Here is a 12622-nt window from a genome sequence, read left to right as displayed (position 1 = left end):
AGCAGTTAATAGAGAGGAATGTTGTAAAATACCGTGTGGTTTTCAAATACCAAGACGAAAGTTTTCTGGTTTATAACCTTCCCAGTCATCTCAACTGGCCTCCTGGCTTTCTCAGGCATTGCTGACTGATTCCATGCTAAACCAAATTGGTTACATGGAGACCTGCTGCCCCAAGTAGGCCAGACCTCTCTGCCTGGTGCTAGCTAAGCGTAGCCCTCAGAGACACCAGTCCTGGGCTTCTCCTCCAGACCCCAGCCAAAGTTCTGGGATTTCCACAACACCGAGTTACTGTAAGAGACTCCCAACTTAACTCACTGACCCAAACATGCAGCAAATTGCATTTAAATGAGCAACGCATGCCCGGAGGAAAATAGGAGGAAAATATAAACTGTGGTCACTGCATTCTTCTGATATTTAAAAATTAAAATGGAAATATTTTGTCCCTTTGGATTTCTGGGAACTTTAGGGTGGGAAAATTCTTCTGAAGTTCTTGTAAGTGGGATATCAATTTTTTGATTGAATAATTACCGAGAGAAGAGGAATGAAACGATGTTTTATTTGTTTGTTTCTTCAACAAATGTTTTTTTGAGCATCTCACATGGCCAAGGCTGAGACAGATCATGACGAACAGGAAGTTGAACAGGAAGGGCCTGGCTCAGTGGGCTCAGCAAGCACGGAAAACACTCGCCACCGGAAGGGGTTCTCTCAAGGCGAAGAACCTCCTTACTGTGGAAAGGAGCATGCAAACGAACCATCCACCCCGCCAGGCAGCATTACGAGTCTCCGATTTCTTGGGGCTAGTTTTTCAACCTAGAACCTTAGGAAGTTAGAGGTCATCAAAGCCCACACCCCAACCTGCCCTGTCTGGTGGTTCCAGAGTCCATGAGTCCCCAGAGAGCGGCTCAGCACTGTAGGCAGGTGCGAGTGGGTATTCTCTCTGCTTCAGAGGCATAAAATTCCCTGTCAGGGGAGCTGACTCCAACCATGCAGCGGGAATCTCATAGCCCTTCGAGACCGGAGTAGATGGGTTTGGTGTGCTCCGCTCTCTCGGAATGCCTCCTTAATCAGGCTTTGAAGTTGGTCCTCAATACTAAATCAAGAAAATATCTGCTTTTAACCATACTTGTGTCAGAGTCTTTGAGTTACTTGATCCATCCTTAATCCAAATCACAGGTTGTTCTAGGAGACTCAAGGACTCAGAACAGCTTAAATGTGGCCCTGGAAGGCAAAAGACTCTATCTGTCCAGTTTCTAACCAGCCAAAGAGAAGCAGAAGTGTCAGGCAGCCTAGCAGAGGACAGGTAATGACAGACAGGATATAAACAGAATGGACGAGGCTCTGGGCAACAGGCTTGTTTCCATAATGGAGTCTTTTAACATGATAGGTACATGTTAAACACAAACTTAATTCGTTTGCCGAAGAAAATAGATTGGATATAGAAAACACCTTTCTTTTGAGTAACTCGCAGAGAACACACAACTGCATCTAAACCTAATTATGTTGGAGACTCTATATGAGCCTGACATCATGCTAACTATTTAAGTGGAAGTCAGAACAGCTTTCAAACTTTGTGAAACCATGTTATACTTATATAATACCTTTCATTTGAACATTTATTCTCCCAGTACTTCTGCAAAGGTGTAGATAATTTATGGCTTATTTTATGAGTAGAGAAACTGAACTGGCTAACCATTAACTGGTTGTGTTTTCTCAAAGTTACCCAGTAGGTAATTAGTAGATTTAAGAAAACAATCCAAGACTGCAAATTCCCTGTTTCTTGGCTTTTCCCCTTAGATCTTTCTACCTTAAATGATCCTAAAGGCAATGCCATAAGAATGTAAGAAACCCTGTATTAAGGACCCCAGTGGACTGTTACCTCATTACTATCATAGGACATTTTGATGGGGAGCTTGATAGTTACCGTACATGAATTTCTTTCAAATTTAGTACTGTTTTTAAAGTGAGGCAAGAGGGACTCTTACCCTGGTCCCTTAGCTTTAGAGAACACCGCGTATCACAAACACACATGTTAATTAACCAACACATGGGTGCTCGGTGCTGGCACAACACAGACCATACCCCTAAACTCTGCCCTGATGAGTAATACTGTTCAGGCCCCAGGGAAACACCGTGGCACTTCTTTTGCTGTATGGCCTCTGGACAAAAAGACTGTGACTAGATGCCATGAAGCCTATGGGCTGTGCCATTGCTGACATCAGAGATGGGCACTGCTGTGGAATGTGGTGAGCATTAGGTAGCAGGATCGCTTAGGTAACTCACTTCCTAGTAGTGCTGAGCATCCATTTCCTTGCTCCTCTTCAAGTTCCAATTGATGGCCCTTGAGATACTCAGGAGTTAGTGTGATATTCACCACAGTTGCAGATGGTGGCCAAAGAACATTTTGCAATATTATACCCTGCATATTACTCTCAAATTTATATATCCATAGGGCTAAATGTACCACTAGTCAATAACGATATTGATTCTTCACTTGAATGCAAATATTAAAGCATATATTATACAAACCTCAGTTTGTACAGTAGATCCCACAAATATTATGTGTGGACCTGTTTAAAGGTTATTATGACCTTACTGTGGGACCTTGGACAGGTCAAAACTTCTCTGGGCTTCTGTTTCTCCATTTGTAAGAGAAAAGTGTTGGACTAGATACTCTCTAAAGTCTCTTTCAGCTCTAAAAATATTTTTAAAATTATTCCACTTATTTATAAATATATATGCTTCTTATAAAACTTATATAACCTTATATAAAACCTACTATAAGCCTTATATAACCTGCTATAACCCCAATCAACTTTGTATAAAAATGTAAACACTTCTTATTCTTCATTTTGCCTATCTAGCCTCGTTTATTGATTCATCAGGCATTTATAGGGTACCCAAAATATGGCAGACGTGGTGCTCTACTTCAGGTAAGAACACAACAATGACTAAGTCAAAGTTTATGTGTCCTAGCATCTCACAGGCCAGAAGACACATCATTAGATTAATCGGCTATAATAAGTTCAGGGCAATGAGAGCTGGGCCTGCGGCAGGAAGCAGACCACAGGGCACTGGGCCCCTTATCTACCCTGTGGAGGGATGGCAAGCCAGAGAAGGATCTTTGGAAAAGCTGGTGTGTGAGTTGAATCCTAAAGGACGAGCAGTGGCCAGCCCAGCTGAGAGAGCAGCTAGAGCATATCAGCTAGAAGTGCAGCACAGCAAAGGCACAGACGCACGAAAGAGCATGGAGCATGAGGAATGCACGCATGTTAGCAGAGCCTGAAGCAGCAGGCAGATACTGGGAGTCTTAGATGGACTTTATTCTGTAGATGATGGAAAACTACAGAAGGTTATACATAAGGGAATGACGTAATAGATTTAGGTGGTAGATGGATCACGATTTGGCAATGGTCTGGAGGGATAAATTACTGGAGGCCAGATTAGAATCAGAGGAACAAGTTGGTGACTGCAGACATAATCCAGGTGAGGGATCCTGAAGGCCCAGGCTGGTGCAGTGACAGTACAGATGGAGAAGAGGGGTGGGATTGGAGTCAAATTTTGGAGCACAACGTGAATCCATTTAGGTAACAACCAAATTCAGAGTGTCCATGCCTACATTGGTCCATTTGATTCTCCCAACAAGAACAGCAGGAAGAAAATTTTACCTGCTCCATGTTCACAGATTTGCATCTTTAAGATCAACTTGCCACTTATTTTGCATTATGATGTGCAAGCAAGCATTATGACACGGACACCCTACATTCCAAGAGGTTCATTCATTGATCCTCATCAGCTTCGGAAGCTGTGAGCAAATCATTTCCAGTCTCTCTGTGTCATCCCTTATGCATTCTAAAAGTGCTTTTGTGGATGGAAGTTTGCACCATTAAACAGGACTCATGCCATTCACCACATAGATTTTCAGTTTTCAACAGAGAGAGCCTGTTCACAGCCAGGAACAGCGAGCAATCACTTCAATGTAGGCATCTGCAACTCTCTGTGCAAGTGAGTCAGAAGCAGAGGGTTGGTTTTTACTTATGAAAGGCAGATGCCTTTAAAATTCAGGGGGCAAATTCTTGGCACAGCAAATGAGGTCAGGTTGCCCCAAATTCTCTGGAAACAAACAAAGGCAGTTGGTTAGATTTGGCCAGCCTAGAGGGCAATCGTTCACCAGGGAACCAGCAACTGCCCTTGGGAAGCTCCAGAGGAGAGTGAGACTGTGATCCTAGTTAGAGCCCTGCTGTCCAAATGGCATTTACAGGGGTCCGTGATTTACACAGATTTATATAAGATTGAAGGCACTTTATGGAATCTGTTCCTACAATTACATTTCCTAAGAATTACTAGGGATTAGAACATCACTATTCTCAAACACTCTGGCACATAGTTTTCTGTAAACAGTTTATACAACAATAAAGGAGAGAGAATGGTCAGTTGCCAATTTGTGTGAGCTTTTCCATGCAGAGCTCACTATGGCCAGTTCCTCCTGATTTATGTACCAACTGCTTGTAGCCAGCTGGACAACAGTCATCCTGACTCCTTAGCACTTTTAGAACATTTTAAAAGTAAGCCCTAATAAAAGCCTTCCTTTCTATTATCCCTGTCCTTTGGGATGAGGAAAATTCCCCATAGAAATTGAGTACATTTTGCAAAAGCCATAAATCCTAGGAGTGACATTTTAATGTCCCAAAGTTGGTACATAATAAATGTCTCTTGTTATAAGTTAGAGCCTTTCTGGGATGTGTTGACCTTTGAAGTCTCTCCAATAGATAGGTTTTCTCTCTTATTGAAGGCTATCATGTATTTGTTTTAATTTATATTAACCCCAAAATTATGATGAAAATTCTTCTGAAATATTTGACTTTGTTTTTATAGCCTGAAATGATACTCAAATTTGGTGACATGAATCACTTTACTTACCTAGCACTGAAGAATTAAAAACCAAATATCACATTTGGGGCGGGAGGTGTGTTATAGAGTGAATATGGTAGAGAAATTGTAGTGTGTTTAAGAGTTCAAATACGCTTATTATTCAACATTTTGCATGACGATTTCAGCCTATACACACACATACATGAATAATTTTGAAATTTACTAAAAAGGAATCCACTAAGACTCTTACCATTAAGATTCTTTATTAATAATCATATTGATTACTAGGAATCCATTTTCTGCTATCAAAGTTGGATTTTCTGCTCCCAGGAAGATTGGGTATATTTCCCGGATTGCTGAGTCAAAGCCTGCTGATTTCTTTGGCCTCCTTATTCCCTCCCCAGCCAGGTGCACCCACTCCGCTATTGACTTTGGAGCACCAAATGGTTGCCACACTCAGACACAGGTCTCACTGAAGCCTGGAGCCTATAAGAGGAAGCCCCCATGGAGATCTTGACTTTGAGTCCATCGAAGAAAATTTCCTATGGTCTGTTGAGCATTTGGGGCTGAAGGGTAGTTTTTCCCCTAGATGTTTTCTGACTGGAGTAGATTTTCAGAGCTTCTGAGTATGGAGTGCCGACAACGTGCCAGGCAAAGTCCACACAGCAGCGAACCAGACAGACATGATCTCCATCCTCCTGGAGGGGGCTCTTGTACCCTCAGGTTAAATGCTCTTTGGTCCAGTTAAAAGAACATTCTAGTACTAAATTTAAAAGTGGAGACACAGAATTATATGGTGCAATTCCATTTGTGTGAAAAACAATACACAGGAGTAAACAAGTACATATACATACATTTGTATTTGCCTTAAAAACATTCCAAAGACCCAAGTAATACTGTGGGATGGAGGAGAGAAGGGAAGCATTTTATTTTCAATATATATCTCTCTATTCTTTGTTTTTATTCTGTGTATAATTTATAATTTTAAAGAAACCTAGTCTTAAAAACCAAACAAGGTATCAAAATATATCCTCATAAACAAACACAGAAATGTATATTGGAATGGAATAAAAAAGCAATTTAGAAGTGTATCAAGGAAGATTGCATTTTTGTAAAAAATAGTTGTAGATAGATGGATAGATGATACATAGATAATAGTGTATCTGTGAGGAAAAAAATTTAGGATAAAAAACAAATTGCTGTCGGAAGTTACCTTTGGGAACATGCTGAAGGAGAAGGCTTCTCATTTTCGATGTGAAACACTTCTGTAGCAATTGACTATTTTTTCAGTGAGCAATAACTGATAATCAGGAAAAAAAGAATTTTTTTTAAATAAGAAAAACATTATGATATGCTTTATGCCAAACAACATCAGCTAATTCTTCTTCATTGAAGTGATAAAATTAACTTAGGGAACATTAGATATTACAGGGGATATATATTAGATAATTTTTTTTTGGTGTGTGTGTGTGTACATATATATACACACATATATATATATTTTTATAAAGGACCATAAGCATAAACATTCACCCAGTAAGTTTTTCCACCAAATCCCTGTAAGTCTCTTTTGTCTTTAAAATCCTAAATCTGAGAGGATTTCACATAACTCTTCACGTTTGATTTGGAGCCAGTCCCTCTGTGGAGGGGTCACAGGGGAAGGCCCGGATGAGATACAGTCCAGCAGCGGAAACTGAGATCCCACGTGGGTCACTTGACCTTCCTCTGTGTCACCGTCCACAGCCATATCACTGGGAAAGGGTATTTAGTTAGTCTGAGGGGCAAAGGGCCCTTTCCATCCTTAACCCTTCTGCTTGACCTCTTACCCCCAAACCTTTGCTATCTTAGGGGCCTCATCAAGATGTAGCAAGCAGAATCAGTTTTCATTTTACTTTCAGAGCACTCATTTGAAGGTTTTCATTTTGAATCGGCCTGGATCTGGATGTCAGACCCACACACAGCGGCAAGCTCATGCATGGTGGAGGCGGCCTAGGCAGGCTTGTCTGTACTTTCACTTCCCACCCAGATTCCTGAGTACAGACCAATGGGAGATTGCGTCAGATTCACCAAGGCAGACCAATTAGACAATCCTGAAATCCCCTGGATGACACAGCATGCATGCAAGCCTGTCTGTACCATATCACATTGCTAAATTTAGATGTACTCTGGCTATTTTACAGAAAGAGCTCTTGAAAAGAGGCAAAGAGATCAATCCAAGGATACGGAAAACCTGCCTGGGCTGGTTAGTCTCCACTTACTTTGTAATGCAGACAGAGGAGGAGTTAATTCCAACCTCAGCTAGTTGCAACAGAGTCCTTGTTTCCATGAAGTTACTCTTGAGAAGGAAGTGGCTTCTAGGTGCTGGGAGCTGATGTCTGCCAAGCCCACACAAGATGTAAGCTGGAAACAGTAATTGGTATCCTGAAAAACAGTGTCAGTTATCCAGCACTGAGTTACTGACTATATCACGTGAGTGCTTACAACAGGGCAAATAACAAGCATAAGAATAAAATCAAGCATTCCCCAAGGGACAAGACTCAATGGCCCAAGTATTAATAGTATCAAGAACATCATTCATGTTATTAATGAAGTATTCAGAAAACATGCATCAGATATACCTTTTAACTCATGTGAAAAAATCAAACGTTTAGGATATGTTGTGGTCTATAAACTGTGAAGTTTTAAATATGTTTACTAGTTGATACCAACAAGAGCAACATTCTCCGTTTAAGACTACTTGGTGCTTGGGAGGATGTCATAGATTCTGTCTCGTAAAGAGTCAAAAAACTATTGAGTATGTTAGCCATTATTTTCTTTTAGAAGAGCCAATCTTCTCCAAAGTCTTTCCAAATATTTTTATTTGCACAATTGAGTCTTTCCAGTCCTTCTGAACTACGGGGCTTGAGAGCTACAATCTAAGACGTACTTAAAACTTTTCACATGTTGGTACCTCACGGTGCTTTGAGGATGAGTTGATAGATAACCTCTCAAAAGGGTCAAGAGAAGCGCAGGTGAGCGTTAGGATACAGGTGGCAGAGTAAAACACAGAATGGAATCCAAAAAGCTCGGGAAGACGTGGAAATCCAAGTTGCCCTAAGAGAAGACTGAAGAAAAGAAATGTATGCAAAAATAAAAACAATAGTAACAAAAAAATACCCCAGCGCTTTGATAAGGATGAAAGTTACTGTGTTCCTCTTTCCCATCTATCGGTCGAGAAGGCACTGGCCCCAAGTGAACACATGTGCACTGGAACAGAGGATTTTGCATTCCAGAACCCATAAATTCATCTCTGATTTAATCTCAAAGTACTGAAGCGAATTACACGAACAGGAAAAAATGGAGTCAAAAGAGAAGAAAAAGAAATGAGTTGGATAAGGATGTAAAAAATAGTCATATAAAGAACTATCATGGTAAATTGGATATAATTTTATATCTGTATGTTATTTTATGTTAATAATAATATTTTATGTTAATAAAGCATAGCAGTTTTATCAATATCTCTTAATTTGGGGTACACAATTCTTTTAAACATTAATCTATCCTGAAGTATAGATTTTCATAAATATCCTTTCTGCACTATTCTGATCTGTCACCTATATCCCAGAGTCCGGAACAATCAAAGCTTTGGGTTCCATTTGTAGTTCTGTTGCTTCAGCCACATTATTTAAAATGAGAAGAAACCAAATGGGTGGAAACAATTTGAAAATGAATTTGCCAGTTAAAAAAAAAGTCATAATTCAAAATATGAGATGAGTCAAAAGGAGAAAGTGCCCAGAAAGAAAACATACACACACACGCACGTGCACACACACACACACACACACACTCACACACACAGAAAACTATATCATTAGGCAAGTTTGTTCACTTTCCAATAACAAATGACTCATTCATCAGTTCATAAGCCACATATATTACAGGACTTGAATATAGAATGGTATCTACCTTTCAACAACAATAAAAAAGACCCTAAGGCCTTGCATTACCTCAGTTTTCCCCTAAGTCTCTCAACATGCTAAACGATCTATTACCCTTCAGAACAGACATCTGCCGAACTTGAATAGACAGGGGAAAAAGCAACCAATTATTTTTCTACTTTGCACAAATAACAGCTATAGTCACTCCTGTTGCCCAAGGCCCTTCTCCCTTTCCCTTTCATTAGGAGGTGATACATACACACATACATACATATGTATGTGCATACGTACATACATACACATACGTGTGTGCATATATACATATGTACATACATACATACAAAGTACATACGTACGTACATACATTAATAGTTCTACAGGAATAATTATTCAAAAGCCCTCTGTAGAGCTGAGTTTGGACCAAGGTGCTGCCTACAACTTTAGAAGAAAAGTTCTAAAAAAACACTGCAAATAATGACTCAACAATTACTCCAGGAGAAGACCAGCGGCATTATGTTTGGGGTCTGCTGGGTGTGCTTTAGTTGGGGGAGGGGCTTCTTGATAACGTAACCTTTTTCTGTCAGGGCTTTTCCCACAGGAGTGGGGACAGGCTTTCTGTCTCCACATGGTCTGTGTGACCTCACACTCTCCAGCTTCTGGGTCAAGAAATCTAGATTTTATGTTATTAAAGTACACAAAAGATGAATAAGTGAGGAGACACATCTGCTTCATATTTATACATAAAGCAAACTGGGACACGTCAATATTGGTCAATGCTATGTGGTGGGTGCACTTGCATTTGTTATATTATTTACTATACCTTTCTATATTTTTTTTAACTTTTAAAACAAAGGCAAACAAATTAATAAAAAGAGCTTCATGTTTCTACAGAAAAAAATATGTATTTTACTTTGTGAATGAATTAATTAAATATCCTATAACTCAATGAAATAAATATCCTTCTAATGTTTTTTTAACAAGGAAAAGTTTTCCATATGTATCCCATTTCTAGAACTAAGAAATTTTTTGTGTAGAATGTCTGCCAAATATTTGCTGTTTGTGATCAGGAAATATTAAAGTCTATTTAAAAGTACATAAAGAAAACAGTATAGTAGGATTAAAAGTTTAAAGAAAAACTACCAACATGGAAAAAAAGAAAGAACTCTGGATTTTAGTCTACGTGCTGTTGCTAACTTCTATTTGACCTCAAGCAAATGTCTTTGCTTCTTCTGGATCTCAGTTTCCTTATTTAATTAAATTAATTAATTAATTTATTTATTTATCTTGTGAGGAAGACTTGCTCTGAGCTGACATCTATGCCAATTTTCCTCTATTTTGTATGCAGGATGCTGCCACAGCTTGGTGTGAAGAGCAGTGCGCAGGTCCACACCCAGGATCCGAACCCCGCAAACTCCAGGCTGCCAAAGCAGAGCATGCAAACTTAACCACTATGCCACCAGGCCAGCCCCTCGGTTTCCTTATCTTGAAAGTGAAGATAATACCTCTCAAACTAATGCACTTGGTTTTTGTGAGGGAAAAACTTGATACGTAAAACTACTTTCAAAGAACAAAGCACTGTTTGAATGCTAGGTAGTTTCATGAAAAGCTATAGCACCTTCCTTTGATTTCTTTCTCTAACCAATGCCATTAATAATAATTATGGTTAGAGTGAAACTGGCATTAAAAGTACATTCCTGATCTATGCACTGCTAATTACAGTGCCATGGTCATCTGGGCACCTAATGAGTCTTGTATGATATGGTCATGATCCACCATCCTACAAAGAAATTCATTCTCTTAAGGCTTGATTCCAGAGAGACTTCCTCTTTCCATGTTGGAATTTTCTTGCATCTGACATACAGATGGAAAGGGCAGAATGTTCCAGAAGTGTATGATAGATCCACTTTAAATATGATTTGTGTGTGATGATTAATGTCCCTACGTACATTCTGTCTGATTTGTAGTCTTTTAAACTGAAAGTTGCCCTAACCACATTCCATTGGATTCCGTTTTACGTATAACAAACTCATGGAATCTGGGTTGGTTCAACTGTTTTTCAATGGGCATCTCACTCACAGATGTGGAGTATCCTTGGCCTCAGCCGAGTACAGCAGTCAGTTATAACATCCTGGGAAAATAGTCAATTTAGCTTGTGATTCATGTTGGAATAATGTATTGCTTTCTAGTAAGAGATTCCTTGCAGTTGTGTCTACAGTTTAATAGCAGACAACTTTTACAAGAACATTTTGCTGAACAAAAATTTCCCTCACAACTTTTAGAAATGGAGTTTGCACAAGAGTATTTGAATAGCAAAGACATTACTGAATAAGACTGGCCAAATCCAGCACAGTCATCTCACATAATTTTCTAACTCTTGAATAATAATATTCAAAGCCGAGGCTGAGATTCCACTACTCTCAAATGTGGTTTTAAGTTCTGAGGTGGTTTATTTTCCTCCCTGAAGTTTATCACATTTTACATCCTGGGAATGGAATCACTGACCCCCACTAAGAGAACATTTTTAATGATTTTAGTAGTTCTTGAGATGCTTTATGTCTCATGACTAAGCAACAGACGTAAAAACACAGGCATTGTGGAGATTCCTAGATCTTCCCTTAAAGTGCTACAAAAGTTGAGGCAAATCACGTGCTGTACCCGTGCCTCAGTTTACCCATCTGTAAAACAGGAGAACAGTACTGATCTATAACACAGGGTTATTCTCCAGCAATGGGGGCAAAAGGTTGCCAGTAGGAAGTGCTGCTAGATTATTAAATCAAAATATTTGATTTTGTGAGTTCAAATATTTGTGGAGTCAGTTCTAGCATTTTGGTTACTTTCATTTAGGAGAAAAGTCTTCGTTTAAAAAATGGAGCAAATGAGTCATTTAAAAATTTACAGAAAAGTAAAGCAAACTTCCTGATTGTATTGAGGTAACAAATAACTCTGTCAGGATCAGGAATCAATCTATCTATAAGAAATGGCTAACTTTAGGGGGCCAGCCCTGTGGCCGAGTGGTTAAGTTCGCGCCCTCCGCTTCAATGGCCCAGGGTTTCACCGGTTCGGATCCTGGGCGCAGACATGGCACCACTCATCAAGCCATGCTGAGGCGGTGTCCCACATGCCGTGACTGGAAGGACCCACAACTAAAAATACACAACTATGTACTGGGGGGATTTGGGGAGGGAAAAAAAAAAGAAGATTGGCAACAGTTGTTAGCTCAGGTGCCAATCTTTAAAAAGAAAAGAAAAGAAAAGAAATGGCCGACATTGAAGACATGTCCAAGAGTATTTGTACCTCCCCACATTAACACTCTCTCAATAGCACGCTGATAATTTTGGTGACATTTGATACCTGCAAAAATGAGCAACGTGGAGGTTTAGGGCTTCACTTTAGTCAATGATACACAGCGCAGGAAAATTCCATTCTCCTGCAGTCCAGACTTGTATGCAAATCTCCACACTTGGTATTTCATATCAGTCCTCCAAAAGGCATCTTCTGTGGACCCTGAAAAGAAAGTATATCCTTTGTAAGGGTGCCTGTATTCTTAGACACCCTTAACATCTCCCAGCTCCATCATGTCACCAAGTCACCAACCAAGGTGGTTGAATTTCTATGGTGTGATATATAACACAGAATCATTGTATCCTATCTCACATAAAATTTTAATACATTGGTAAGTGGTCACCATACAAGGGACAGGCAAAGCTGCTGCCCAAAAGACATAGATCTAATAGGAGAAGAGAGGCATGAATTCTCCCCTGACTCTCTTTCTTCATAAGGCTGGTTGGTGCCTTTCCTCTGCACTCCCCAGCCCCCTCTACATTCCTCCATCATTT

At 39.8% G+C, this 12622-nt stretch overlaps 1 long non-coding RNA gene across 1 annotated transcript; it reads right to left on the bottom strand.

Moving 5' to 3' along the window:
• Positions 1-5115: 5115 nt before the first annotated feature.
• On the bottom strand, positions 5116-7319 carry LOC111775497 (uncharacterized). Its single transcript, XR_002811207.2, has 3 exons — positions 7128-7319; positions 6083-6169; positions 5116-5632 (listed from the first exon to the last, which is right to left on the bottom strand). It is a non-coding gene; the product is annotated as an uncharacterized lncRNA (long non-coding RNA).
• Between the last annotated feature and the right edge of the window lie 5303 nt (positions 7320-12622).

This window comes from Equus caballus, chromosome 10 (assembly GCF_041296265.1).
Source record: "Equus caballus isolate H_3958 breed thoroughbred chromosome 10, TB-T2T, whole genome shotgun sequence".
In the NCBI taxonomy this organism is placed as follows: domain Eukaryota; kingdom Metazoa; phylum Chordata; class Mammalia; order Perissodactyla; family Equidae; genus Equus; species Equus caballus.
Note: the sequence above shows the minus strand (reverse complement) of the source record. Positions and strands in the feature narration are given on the sequence as shown.